A 14,571-nucleotide genomic window follows, 5' to 3' on the forward strand; every position below is an offset into this window, starting at 1 on the left:
CAGTAGGGAAAAAAGATAAAAGTTTTAATTTGTTTACAAATGTGTATTGCTCTAAGTCAGTTAGTTTCATATAAACAAATTTCTTAAATCTGGAAAAACAAAATATTTTTAAGAGTCTGCAATGTTTTAAACAAAAAGTCATAAAAATGGTCATCATCTTCCTTAGTTTATTAGTCCCATGTCATTAATTCTTCTGCTAGAAGCCAGTGTTCCCACAAGCTCCGGGAATTCTTACCTAGCTCAGTTCTATGATCTTAAAGTCATCAGAATCTGCACTCAGAACTCTTTCTGTGAGTCTCACTGAGGATGAAGCACATGTGTAGGAAGCTTGTATGAAAGGGTCTGAGTAACAGGATAACTGTCTGTAAATGACAAGTCTTAAAAACAGCCGAGCTGTAAGATCTGATTTGAGTTCATCACAAGGCAATTGACAGGGAAAGTTGCTCATTTTTCTAACATACAACATGTCAAAGTAATAACATGCCAGGACATCAGACTTCTAAGACTTTCATGCAATCTTTAGAATATCTATTGCAATAAAATACCTAATAATCTAAATAATCTGAAGTTTAATATCACTTATTTGACAATGCTTCCCATGTAATTTAACAATCCAATGTAGCCAAATTAACTTATTTTTTAAAAGATTTTATTTATTTGAGGGAGAGAGAGAGCACATGAGCAGGGGAAGGGGAAGAGGGAGAGAGAGAATCTCCAGCAGACTCCCCCTGAAAGTAGAGCACCACCTGGGGCTCGATCTCACGACCCTGAGATCATGACCTGAGCCGAAACCAAGAGTCAGACACTTAACCGACTGCACCACCCAGGTTCCCCTAAATTAATTTAATTTTTTAGAAAATCTTTGAAGCGTTCCATGGGCCCTTCTTCACTTTAGAATTTAAGTATGGGGGAGTATGTCAAAACATATCAAAAAGTTTGAGCATTTGACTCAATATGAAGACAAATCATTATTAAGCACCATTGAACTACCCATTTAAGAAAAGTGACAGAAAATAATAATTCCAAAGGCAAGTACAGAAAGTTACATAGTAGGAGCTGATGTGGAAAACAAAGACAAAAGAAAAAAAAATGAATATCCTGACAACTTCAGGCCATTGACAAGTACTTGGGAAAGGCAGAGTGACCTTCCTCCAGGACTCAACCACCTCAATGTTAATACTGTGCTAACATTAAGGCAACCTTAGCTTGACATTAGCCTGACCTCCAGGATTCTGTAAGTCTACTTTAACATATAAAACTCCCTTTGGCAACCTCCTTTATCTCTACCCTGCCCCCCACCCCCAAGATACATGTTGACAATCATCCTCCAAAGATATGGCCCCTGATACACATCTGAAGCATCTCATGACTAACAGTAATCAATACTTACCTTAACAGTAGCTAGCCTCCTCAAGGCCCTGGAAACTTTGCTTCCAAATTCCTTAGAGACTTATGCTATCCCTAACCCCCTCCCAACTTGAAAGTATATAATCAGTCACTCCCCCATAACCCCAGTGCAACTCTTTCTGCTCATGGGTCCTGTCCTCATGCTTTAATAAAACCACTTTTGGGCGCCTGGATGGCTCAGTTGGTTAAGCAACTGCCTTCGGCTCAGGTCATGATCCTGGAGTCCCTGGATCGAGTCCCGCATCAGGCTCCCTGCTCGGCAGGGAGTCTGCTTCTCCCCCTGACCCTTCCCCCTCTCATGTGCTCTCTCTCATTCTCTCTCTCTCAAATAAATAAATAAAATCTTTTTAAAAAATTAAAAAAAAACCACTTTTTTGCACTGAAGACATCTCAAGAATTCTTTCTTGACTGCTCCAAACCCCAACATATCCATATAAGGAGTCAGGTGTTTTTTAAGTCATAAAAGACCCAATAAACATAGGAAATTATTTTGGCAAAACAGAATCTTGGTTTATTTGATTGTTTTTGGTTGTTGTGTTTTTTTTTTTTCAGATAACATTAAAAGAAGAGAAATTTTTTGTTTACAATTTCTTATTAGGAGCAGACCAATAGTTTAAGAAAACTTTTTTTTTCTTTTAACAAAGAGAAAACAAAACTTTTGCACCAGTGTACTTTTGATATTAAAACTCCTTTATTTACCTAAATTGACCCTCATCTTAGCCAGTACTGATCACACATAAAATTCCTTTCCAAAGATTCCTTTTACGTAAACCTTCTAAGACTTTCTTTTTTACATTCAAACTCTGGCCTTTGTTTTTACTTTTTAAATAACCAGCCTCACTTTAGATAAAAGCCAACTTTTTGCCCCTGAATGTTTGTTTCTCTTATTTCTTCTTGCCAAAAACACTTGTCTTACTTTCCTTGCAGAGTTATCTCCCTTGTTATTTCCAATAGTCTTAATTACATTTATTAGAATTCTTAAATGTTAGCAACCTGAATTTCTAGTTAAAACTAAGTAGTCACCAATTGTGAACAGTTATACCTGGATTCTTTATATTATACATTTATTAATATATTTCATAATTCCTAGAAACATATACCTTTAATAGTACAATCTGTTAATAAAGCATAAAACATGTTTACTAACACATCCAGATTTATCTTTAGTTTCTTTATAATAAGACAAAAGTAGATAAATTATGTTCAGTACATAATGTTTCATTGTTTTATTTGGAAATGATCTAGATAATTGATGAATTTAACTTCCCTCATCACTTGGCTTATTAAAACTTTAAACTTTAGGTAACCAAAGATTTTGGAGCTATTTAAAAGTTTACCTATTAACTCTTTAATCTTACAATGGTTGTTCTCAACCATTATGTTCAGGTTGCCCACAAATCATCATGAGGTATTAGACAAAGTTGGCCATTGTTCCAAGTTTTCTCTTTCTTTGACAAATTTTGCAATAGAGATAGCATGAATGTATTTGATGATGTGAAATGTTGGGGTCTGGGATCAAATGGACAAGAAAGAATTCTTGAGATGTCTTTGGTGCAAAAAAGGTGGTTTTATGAAAGCACAGGGACAGGACCCGTCAGCAGAAAGACCTGCACTGGGCTTGTGAGCACTGATTATATACTTTCAAGTTGGGAGGGGGTTAGGGATAAAGTTAAGTCTCTAAGGAATTTGGAAGCAAGGTTTCCAGGGCCTTGAGGGGGCTAGTTGCTGTTAGGAAGAGGTCATTTATTACTGTCTAGTAAAACCCTAGTCATGAGACCCTTCAGATGTGTATCCGTGGGCTATATGCTTGCACAATGATTGCTAACATATATCTTGAAAGACTGAAAAAAGGGAAGTTTCCAAAGGGATTTTATATGTTAAAGAAGACTTACAGGATCCTGGAGGCCGGACTAACGTCAAGCTAAGGTTGTCCTTTGCCTTTAGCAAAGTATTAACATCTAGGCAATTGAAGTCCCAGAGGAAGGTCACTCTGTCTATCCCAAGTACTTGTCAGTGGGCTACAAGTTGTAAGCATATTTTTTTTTCTTTTGCCTTTGTTCTCCACATCACAGAAAGGGCATAGATGACGCAGCCCCAGGATCCAAAAGTCGACTCCCAAATTAGTCTAAGAAAGCAAAGGCCTCCTTTGCGTAGGTGCTAGGGATGGTGTAGTGAAAATGGTGTCTCCAGTCTTCTACAGAATTGTGGATACCTCCAGTCACAGTCTGATGTAGGAATTGATGTTGGGGTTCAGAGTCAATGGCCAAGAAAGATGTTTTTGGTGCAAAAAGGTGGTTTTATTAAAACACAGGGTTAGGACTCCTGGGCAGAAAGAGCTGCACTGGGGTTGTGAGGAGTGGCCCATTATAGACTTTCAGGTTGGGAGGGGGTTAAGAATAGTGCAAGCTATTCCCAAGGTACTTTGAAAATAAGGTTTCCAGGACCTTGAAGGGGCTAGCTATTGTTAGGAAAAGGTCATTTCCAAAGGAATTTCTATATGTTTAAGGTAGACTCACAGGATCCTGGGTGTCGGGCTAAGATTGCCTCTTGCCCTTAGCGAAGTGTCAACATCAAAGCAGCTGAGCTTCCAAGGGAAGGTCAGTCTGCCCGTTTCAAGAACTTGTCAGTGGGCTGTCGGTAGTAAGGACATTTATTTTTTCTTTTGCCTCTGTTTCCCATATCACAAACCTGCTAATCTGTGACACTGGGAAGGCAGTACAGGAATGGAAATTTCCAGCACTAACAAGCAGTGAGGGTTGACAGGATGAATGATTCCGATGGGCTGCAAGCTCTTATGACAAACTCCCCTGAGAGCTGGCATGGCAGAGAGACTATCGGATTCCTAGTCTTTTTGGCCACAAAGGTGCATCCCTGGAAGTACAGTTTTCAGATGGCGGACACCAGAAAGAATGTTCTCACTGGTCACCACGCCAAGCTCTTAGGACATGGAAAAAGAGAATGAAAAATCCCCATTAATTTTTTTTCCTGGCTAAGACTTGTGCTCTTGCAGCCACACCAATGACTAGGAGGGGTGTGCCCCGGGTTTGGGGACTGTGAGGTGCTCTACAGTGTACTTCGTTGTACAGAAGTTTTCATGAGTTGGCAGATAACCTAGTCTCAACTTAACATGTTCCCTGACCAACTTAACTTATGAGCTGAGTCTTGTTGAGGTGAGCACTCTATCAGTGTTAACAGTGCTTGACCTGTGCCGCCAATTTTGTGGCTTTGACCTCCAAGATGTCCTTTAGCAACAGCCTGTGCCCCACAGCATAGTCATCTGGTGAGAACCATGAACTCAGTGACACCAACAGCAGGCTTCTAAATCCTACGCCTGCAATCTGCACTATGGTAATTCCTTTTTAGGACACACAACACTAAAGACACAAAGGAAAAGAAAGACCATCTCTAGGAAGAAATGGATCAATAACCAGAGTGCTCTACCACATTTTTACCAAGAGTCCCTAAGCCTGAGGAACTAGTTCCACAATATTTCCTCCTGCTAATTTAAATGTAGAGAGAGAAAAAATGATTCTCACCACTCTTCCTCCATTGGATTTCATAGACAGACATTCTGGGTGGCTAACAGGTAAAGAAATCTTACCTTCTGCTGACAGCATGTCAGACTTCCCAAGATCTCAGTTGCAGCATTCAGGGCAATTTGTATACAGCAAGTCCAAGTGTTCTCCAAGGTCCCCAGTCACTTTTCTGGATCCAAAGATGCTTTCACTAATTCAGGACTTCTTACATCTCTGGATTCCAGCACAAGAGGGAGGTGACTATTACTGTCATTTATGCTAAGATAGCGCTAATGCTTACACAATACTCCAGACCCATAGGGAAGTGAGACCGAATCTCCCTCCACTCTCTGGGCCTGGTGACCCACCCCGCTCAGGTGGCTCAGGAGGTGACTTCTGTTATCATATCATCACTGGACCCTTATTTTTCCTGGAAACAGATGATTTGACACTGTCATATCCTTTTCCTTTGTTAAATTTTAAGCTTGATAACCTATTCTCACTGTGTTCATGTTTTCAAAGATAAAACTAGCTTGCTTATTGATAAAAATTACTCAGGGGAGATGTCAGAGACCAAAAGGTGTTAATTCCAGCTCTGGCTCTAGTGGGGACTCACCAATGCTTGTGGTCTGAGTGTTTTAATCCGGGTTTCAGATTACAAAACCAGCATGCAGAAGTAAATGGTAATCTAGGGAGAAGCAATAAACCATCAACATATAAAAATGAAAACAGTGCCATGCATAATGACATAATTCTTAAGGTTAAATTTAAGAAAAAGTGAAAGACTTGTACATGGAGAACCACAAAACATCGTAAGAGAAATGAAATGAACTTGACCAAATGAATAGATATTCCTTGCTTGTGGATGAAAATGATGGATTTGACTATAATAACGACTTCCTAAAATTTTCAATCGTAGCTGATGCCAACAGCTTCCTAGCACAAAACAAACAGAGACACAAACATTCTTAAGAAAATATTAGAAAACATAATTCAGTTATATATATGTATAACAACAAGTATATGTAATGACCAATAGTGATTTATTGCAGGGATGCAAGGTCCATTTAATATTCAGAAATCAATCAGTGTAATTTGCTGTTTTACCAGGTTAAAAAAGAAAACTCCCATGATCTCATCAAGCAATATATAAAAAGCATTTGACACAATTCAAAACCTATTTGTGATAATAGATGAGAATGAATGAATGAATGAATATGATCAAAATTCTCAGAGAATGAAAAGGAGAGGAGCAAATCTTCAGTTTGATAAAGACAACTATAAAACACCTACAGCTAACACACAGAGAGGTGAATCACTGAAAGCTTTCCTCCTTGGGACGGGCCAAGGCAATCATGTCCAATCTCAGCACTGCTGTTCAACATAGGGTTGGACATTCCAGACAGAACCATAGGCAAGAAAAATAATGAGAAGCATACAGACTAAGAAGAACAAGAGACAAATGTCCCTATTTTCAGGGTAGAGAATGATCTACCGGAAAAAATACAAAGAAAGCTACAAGTAGGTATATAAATATTTAAATTCCAAAAGTAATAAGTAATTTCAGGAAGGTCTTAGAAAGATGATTTAGATGTGTATATACTAGCAATAAACATGTGAAAACTGAATTAAAATACCACTTAAAACCACTGAACACAAATATTTACGTGCATGTTTAACAAAACAAGTACAGACCATGGATGCTGAACTTTGAACAATGCTGGTAAAAGTAATCAAACTCAATCTGAAACAATGCAAAGAATGTTTTGGTTTTTAATAAGTGTTTATTTCTAAAATTCCATGGTTTTTTGTTTGTTTGTTTGTTTTGTTTTACTCACTCACAACCCTGAAATCAAGACATGAGCTGAGATCAAGAAGTTGGATACTTAACTGATGGAGCTACCCAGGCACCCTGCTAAGACATGTTCTGCTCATGGATTAGAAGACTCAATATAGTCAAGATGTCAATTTTTCCCAAATTGCATAAACGTTTAATTTGTTTCCTATCACAATGTAGGTTGGTATGATGGAGGGATAGACACACTGGTCAATGTAACAGAATATAAAACCCAGAAACAGACCCAGAAAAGTATGGATCATTTTTTTTTCATTGTGTGTTTTTCAAGGAACATTTAATAACAAGGTAGATAGCATATACTTATCTAACAGGATACTTTTATATCCCTGAAGTTAAAGCGAAACATCATGTTCACTGGATAAAAACGCCCTGCTTAATGTGTGTACACTGAATTGCAATTAAAAAGAGTACTGTAATTATAATTTCAGAACTTCAGAATGTGAGTGTCAGTGTTCTCTTTTTTTCATATGGAAAAAGCAAATTCTTTTGAGAATCTTTTGAAGTTTGGACAAAAATTCCACAGCTCTATTCTTAGGATCACTCTGCAGAGTCTTTGTGATCCAGATGACACCAGGGAAGCTTCAACCTTCTGGAGAAGACATTCCAGCTCACATGATCTCATCAGTCAGGAGAATGTTGGTGGCAATCACAGTGCAAGAGTGAAGAACCTGTTTCTTTCCACAGGGTAGTTATACAATAAGCCTCCTTCTGTGGCTACCATTGCTCACCTGGGCTCAGGTCCACACCCACAAGCTGACCTCATTCCCAATATTCTGCTTGAACTTTAACTAGTGTTTCCAGAAGGTCAAAACCAGAGTTCTGGGCAAGAACCTTGGGAATCATGAGCTTGAACTCCAAGTTGGGTCCTGCCCTTAAGGCTGGTCTTACATTTAGCCAAGGCTTCTGCCACTGCCACCTTCACGGCTCCAGCACCTGGAACTACAGAACCATCTCCAATAGTATCCTTAACAGCCCACAAGCTATCTCTTACTGCAGCTTTGATTTGAGTGTGTGCTTGTTTGGTCCTTTGACCAATAATGCGACAGAGCAGAGATTGTTGTCTTTCTCAACAAAGGTGAGTTTCTCTTCTCCCATTGTGTGCTCATACACAGGTCCTGCGTGTCCCAAACAATCAGGATTTAGGTCATTAAGGAGATGAGAGCTACTCCACCACAAACAAGAGTCAGCCTTTCTATATTTCTCCTTTTAACTCTACAAAGGGCTACTGCGCCTTCTTTTGCAAGAGCATCTAAGGACAAGGGGTCAGTTCCCTTTTGATTAATAACAACCAATACTTTACATGGATCACCACAGACTTTCTTTTCCAGTTCAACTATTTTTAACTCTATCTTCAATAAATTTTCTTTCAGCTTTTACAAGTTTCTCCCTCTCTTCTGCACTCTTGTAAAAAAAAAAAAGGCCAGAATTGACTTCTGTTTTTTCATATCCTCATGATACGATGCATGTGAGGAGGTATGTGCACCTGCTACTCTTTTTTTATATCAGGTGCCATGCCCCAGGGTCCAAAACAAGATGACTACAGCTTCTGTTAAGACATCAGCAAGTCTGGCATGTACTTTAGTACGTGGAGATGTTCTGGCCACATTTATGAGTGTTTCCTTGTGCATTTTTTTGCTTACTTTGACTTGTTCCAAAACTTGTTCCAAAAACTGCATTTTCCTGTGTAACTTTAAATTCTTCAGTTATTATTCTAGGATGAAGACCTTCAGAAATGTAGAGATCCACCTGTTTCAGCAGCTTCCCAATGATTGGAAATCAAGAGTTGGTTGCTTACCCACTGAGCCACCCATTATCTGAGGATAATTATGAAAGTGTTGCAAAAATCTTTTACAGGAAGGATGGCCATTTGGACAAATGACCACAGAACAACTGGATATCCATACAGGTAAATGAATATCACCTAAACCTCTCACCTTATAAAAAAAAAAAAAATCATTAAATGTATCCTAGCCTTAACTGTAAAACATAAAGCTATAAGCTTTTAGAAGAACACAGAAGAAAATCTTCAAGATCTAGGGTTTGTGTAAACATGTTTAGACAAATACCAAAATCACAACCCATAAAGAAAAAAAAACCTGATAGATTGGACTTTATCAAGACAAATTCATTCCTATTCCTTTACTTTGGGAATTCAACGATTAAATTACCTGAAAATAAAAGATTAAAATGCAAGTCAATTTATGGGAGAGTAGTTAGAATCCACTGCTTTAATGAACACAGTTGTGGAACACTCAAAATGTATGTTGTATTCTAAATTGCATACCAATGGAGGGATATGATGTTTGCAGTATCTTCTCTGGGGCGCCAGCAACTTACATTGTAATTTAGGTGAATTTTTGCATCTCACATAGACCAGGACTCCTTCTGAGAATTAAAAACAGAACAGTAATCATGGGCAGCACTATAGAATCACACTTTCAATGAGTCAGAACTCTTGTAAATAGACAGGGACCTGGTAAATTGGAAAAAGGAGTTGGGCTCTCAGGGGTTTGGTCCATGGTGAGGTGTGAGCCCAGTGACCAGCAGGGGGCGCTGTGACTGCTCAGTGAGAACCATTCACTCAAAGGAGCCTAAGACAGGGGACTGGGCCCTGCACTCCCTGCTGGGGACTCAGCAGCTGTGTCCTCCCTGGCCTGGCAGAGTCCCCAAATTAGGGACCTGTGTGTTGTCTCCACAGGTGGTTCCTCCCAGGGCTCTCCCCAGGGGTGAGGCCAAGCCCCATCCTCTTCAGTGTGTGATGTGAGCTGGGCTCCAGCACCAGGGCTCAGGAAGGGGCTGGGCAGTCACTGGGTGGACCCCATTTGCATAGACAGCCCCTTCTGTGGCAGAGGGTGGAGGAGAAAAGGAGGCCTGGGGCAGCCCAGCCCACTGTGGGGACCAGTGTCTGTGTCACCATGGCCTGGACTCCTGTCCTCCTCATGCTCCTTTGTCACTGCACAGGTAGGAACAGGCTTAGGGACCAGTTCTCAGTGCCCAGCCTGTGTCAGCCCCTCTGCTCAGAGCTTTGAGGGAATTTATCTTGGCTCCTGCCCCATCACTCATGCGTGTCTGTGCTTACAGGTTCCATCTCCCAGCTTGTGGTGATCCAGCCGCCCTCCCTCTCTGTATCTCTGGGAACAACGGCCAGACTCACCTGCACCTTGAGCAGTGACATCAGTGTTGATATTTACTCCATATTCTGGTACCAGCAGAAGCCAGGGAACCCTCCTCGGTACCTCCTAACCTATGTAACAGACTCAAACAAGCACCAGAGCTCCGGGGTCCCCAGCCGCTTCTCTGGATCCAAAGATGCTTCGGCCAATGCAGGGCTTCTGTTCATCTCTGGGCTCCAGGCAGAGGATGGGGCAGATTATTACTGTCAGTCATTTGATGTTAGTGATGGACACAGTGATATAGGTAGATGAGGAAGTTGGACAAAAACCTCAGCCTGCTCTGGGTACTTTCCCATTTTAAAATAACTTGGATGTATACTAGTGTTAAGAAGAACAACAGGCCCAAAATGGAGTCCCTTATGTTAAGTTCTACAAAGACTTCATACCTAACCTACCTATAGTATGTTAGATAGTACTCAGGAGTGGAGTTTTCAACCAATCCATCAAGAATTTCCTGGTCAGCACTAGTGATATAAATCTGCCTGATGAGACTCCCTGCCCTTCCCCTAAAGGAAGGCGACCTTGCCAGAAACAATCCTTCTTCTTACTGATGCCTTCCCTGTCCAGCCCAGTTTCTCCCTATGAAAACCTCCGTTTCCTAGGACTCCTCTGAGCACCTGCTTCATCAGATGGGATGCCGCTGGGCTTGTGAATGGGTGAATAAAGACAATCAGAAATTCCAACTCACTGGGTTGAATGTTTGTCCTTTAACGCTAGCTACAACCAGAAATGGCTTCTGATCCACAGTGGCTCTCCTCTTGATCTCCCATTTCATGTTCTGATGTCTTAGGAAAACTCAAAACAAAAACAAGAAGAAAACTCATGATGGAATCAAAACTAGGTTTTTTGATCCATATTTAATGAAACCAGAACCTCTGGAGTCATTCTTTTTTAATTATCGAAAACAGGAAAAATAATTGTTCCTAAGGAAGCTTCCCTCTGGGTCAGGAGTCCCTGGAGTATTCCAGAGAAGTGACAGACCCTTTTGGGCATGGACTGTGCTTGGTGTGGGGTCAGGGGAGAGCACCCTTCCTTCCCAGGCTCCTGTGCTGAGCACCTTCCAGGAGTATGGTGGCCTGGGGACAAGGCACTCACTGTGAGATTCTGTGCGAGGACACAGGCCCTGGAGGAATGGCAGGCACGGAACTGGCTTGGCACACTGACAGAGTGCCTAAACCTTCGGTTGGAGCGTCAGGGAGAGTGGGGCAGACATGGGTGTGTGGGGGGGTTGAGTTTGGGGGCCTGAGGCTTCATAACCACTTCCTGTAATGTAAGAGGGTGAGGGGAAGCTCCACCATCACTGGGAAAACACTGAGCCTGCTCCAGGGAAGTGGGTGAAGTAGGTCCCATGGGTGTGATTTTCCTACAAGCTGATCCCAGTAAGGACCCAGGAGAACTATCGAGGGTGGGGTTTCCCAAGCCCAGTGAAAACTAGCTTGACTCCCACCTTGTCACCATCAATTTCCTGAGTGATCACACGCCCCACACCAAGGGGTCTACATGCTGCTGTCTACTTAAGCATACTTCTATATCTAGGAGTGTGCCAATAAAGACTAAATATTTTGTTTCAAGAAGGAATCCCAGTGTCGCAATTACTGTCTTCTGGTTTTCAAAACAAGTTATTTATAGGAAAATGACCTGCCCTTTAACTGTGGTTGAGAAGGAAAATTTCAGGGTAAGGAGGATGAAAGCTGGCTTGTGGAGAATAAACACAGGTACATTTTTGACTTGACATGCCTTACCCATCCATTTCTACCACTCCTGAGCCACTTGACATTTCTAGAACAAACAATTTATAATTTGTTCCAGGTTAAATCAAAAGGAGCCAAGACTACAAAATATCAGTGATAAGATGCAAAAGTTCTGGGATCTTATGTGAAATATGGTGACTGTAATTAATAAGAGTGACCTGTCTGCCTACTGTACGCTGAGGGAGTAGAGAACACCTCTGTGAGGTGATGGAAGTGATAATGAGCTTGACTGGCAACCATTCCACAATGTACGTGCACATTAAATCATCACGCTGTACACTGTGGATGTATTTATTTTCATTTGTCAGGCTGAGTAAATCTTGAAAAACCACTTTACGTAATTATCTGTTGTCATAATATAAAAGAGCATTATTAGAAATTAAATTTGGTAAGTCCTATTTATGTAAGAATAGGATTATGAATCTATATGAATGCTTCTCATCATTATGTATATCATGCACTTCTTTTCTGGGTACAGGTAAGTGGCCATACATAGTGTCCTCTCTCTATGGACTCATGAGCCATCTCTCTGTCATTGTGTGTGTGAAAGGTGCCTCTTACCGAGAAATTAAAAAAAGCATATCACCATATTACCAGAGTGCATTTCTGCTGTGGTGAATGGGTTAGTGAATCGTTATATATTATATAATATCTACATATGTGTATAATCATTTTAATGGAATATTTTAGATAACCCCAAAAATGTCAGATGTGTGTCTTGGTAAGAAATAGAAACTCAGTCACACACACACATTTTTTGACCTGTTTGAGAAAATTAGCCACAGGAAGGGAAGTGACCACACACAGAATTCGTGGGACACTTGAAAATTTTAGGACAAAATGAGATGGTTGCCATGTTTCAAAGTCAGCATGATTCATGGTATGAAATGCTAAAGTACACATGCCCATCATAGCTGATCCACTCGATATTTCTATATGTGTGTGAGAGAGAGATGGAAGAAGAAAACAGTACAATTTTCTGAATATTTTCCTTGAGAAGGTGGGTGCTAGGGACAGTCAGAGGTAGCTGGGCAGGTCCCGTGACACCTCCTCAGAACAACCCACCACCAAAGGACTTTCCAATCTAATGGTCCACGTCATCTTCTGACCTGAGGGTCCCTATGGAAACTGAGGACAGTGCGAAACCCCTCTTTTCTGTCACTCAGCCCCAGCTTAGCCACTCAAAACCCACTTTTAGGGTCTCCTGGGAGCCCCATCCCTCACCCCACCTTCACTCCTCAGTCTCTCCTCCCACCAGGGACCCAGCTCTACCACGACCTCCGCCCTCTTCATGGAGACCCAGTCTCCCTAGAGCAGGGCTCTAGCCCCAGGTCCTGCTGGGAAAGCTGTGCTGAGGAGTGGGTCCCAGGGAGCCAACTTCTGTCCTTCTGTTCATGCAGAGCAGCCTCTTCTCAATCCCTTCCTGCATGGTCCTTGTTGATGGAGGCCCACAGTCCCGCCAGAGGTGGACAGGCTAGGAACACAGGGTGCGGACAGGGGTCTAAACCTGCTTCAGTGAAAAGTAGGGTCAGAGGGAGGAGGAGCTCCTCCACTTTTCCAAACAATGGGATGTGGCTGGTCCAGACCTCTGTCCTTCTGCTGTGTTGACAGCAGGACACCTCCCTCCCCTAATGTCACCCATGAGGGAGGTCCCTGAGTCAGCATCTGAGGAGGCCACTTTAGGAAATTAAGCGGTGCGTGCTGGGGAGGAGTTTGCAGCCTAGCAAAGGGGTCCGGGGCAGGGCAGAAGGGATCGCTCCCATTTTTGAGGAGGGGGTTGGTGGAAATGCCAAAGACCACGGCGGGCCAGCCCCTCCCCAAGGCAGGATGTTGACATTGCCTTTCACACGCGGTGCAATGTGCACCGCGGCCAGCAGAGGGCGCGGTGGGCACATGTCTGAGCCAAGTGGGTGAGAGCAGAGTTGTGGACCCAGCACCTGGCTGTTTGAGTGGTGTCTTCTGCTCAAGGCTGCTTGAGTGTGGTCTCAGCAGGTGCTTCCTCCCAGGGCTCTCCCCAGGGCTGAAGCCTCCCCCAGCCTCCTCAGTGTGTGCTGTGAGCTGATCTGCAGCATCAGGTCTGAGGGAGGGGCTGGGCAGTCACTGGGTGGACTTCATTTGCATGGACAGCCCCTCCTACGGCAGAGGGTGGAGGAGAAAATGGGCAGCCCAGCCCACTGTGGGGACCAGGGTCTGTGTCACCATGGCCTGGACTCATCCTCCTCGTGCTCCTGTCTCACTGTGCAGGTAGGGAGGGGCCTCGGGGACACAAGGCAGACCTCTAGCAGGTGTCAGCCTCTCTGGCGGAGACCCTAGGAAACTTTACCCTGGCCCCTGCCCCGTCACCCATGAGCGTGTGTGTTTGCAGGCTCCCTGTCCCAGCCCGTGCTGACCCAGCCGCCCTCCGTCTCTGCATCTCCGGGAACGACAGACAGACTCACCTGCACCTGAGCAGGGACATCAGTGTTGGCGGCTAGAACATCTACTGGATCCAGCAGCAGCCAGGGAGCCCTCCCCGGGGTCTGCTGTACTACTCCTCAGACTCCAATAAGCACCAGGGCTCCGGGGTCCCCAGCCGCTTCTCGGGCTCCAAAGACGCCTCGGCCAATGCAGGGCTTCTGCGCATCTCGGGGCTGCAGGCTGAGGCCGAGGCGGACGATCACTGGGCTACAGCTCCCGGCGGTGGGAGCAGCTACCGCTCCTCACAGCGTCTCAGATAAGGAGGAAGTGAGACAAACACCCCTGGACCCACAGGCCTTGTCTCTGAGTCTCTTTTATTGAGAAGCTTCTGTGGAGGCTTCTGTAGGGGAGAGTCCTCTGTGGGGAGACCTGTCCTTGAGGAGGAAGGACAGACACACAGATTAGGCTGT

General features: G+C 43.0%; 1 protein-coding gene and 1 pseudogene across 5 annotated transcripts in view; both read right to left on the reverse strand.

The window, feature by feature from the left end:
- Positions 1 to 7,361: 7,361 nt before the first annotated feature.
- Positions 7,362 to 8,553, reverse strand: LOC116628953 (annotated as a pseudogene).
- Positions 8,554 to 10,041: 1,488 nt separating this feature from the next.
- Positions 10,042 to 14,571, reverse strand: part of ZNF280B (zinc finger protein 280B) — a 94,364-nt gene continuing 89,834 nt past the window's right edge. The window contains exons 4-5 of one of the 5 annotated variants that reach the window (XR_004298674.1): positions 10,642 to 14,530; positions 10,042 to 10,127 (exon numbers count right to left, since the gene is read on the reverse strand). The gene's annotated coding sequence lies outside the window, so the exon portion shown is untranslated. Of the gene's footprint in view, positions 10,128 to 10,206; positions 14,536 to 14,571 lie in introns of those variants that run through there. The other 4 variants (XR_004298675.1, XR_004298676.1, XR_004298672.1 and 1 more) reach the window with 4 other exon arrangements.

Source organism: Phoca vitulina, unplaced genomic scaffold, assembly GCF_004348235.1.
Source record: "Phoca vitulina isolate PV1807 unplaced genomic scaffold, GSC_HSeal_1.0 scaffold146, whole genome shotgun sequence".
In the NCBI taxonomy this organism is placed as follows: domain Eukaryota; kingdom Metazoa; phylum Chordata; class Mammalia; order Carnivora; family Phocidae; genus Phoca; species Phoca vitulina.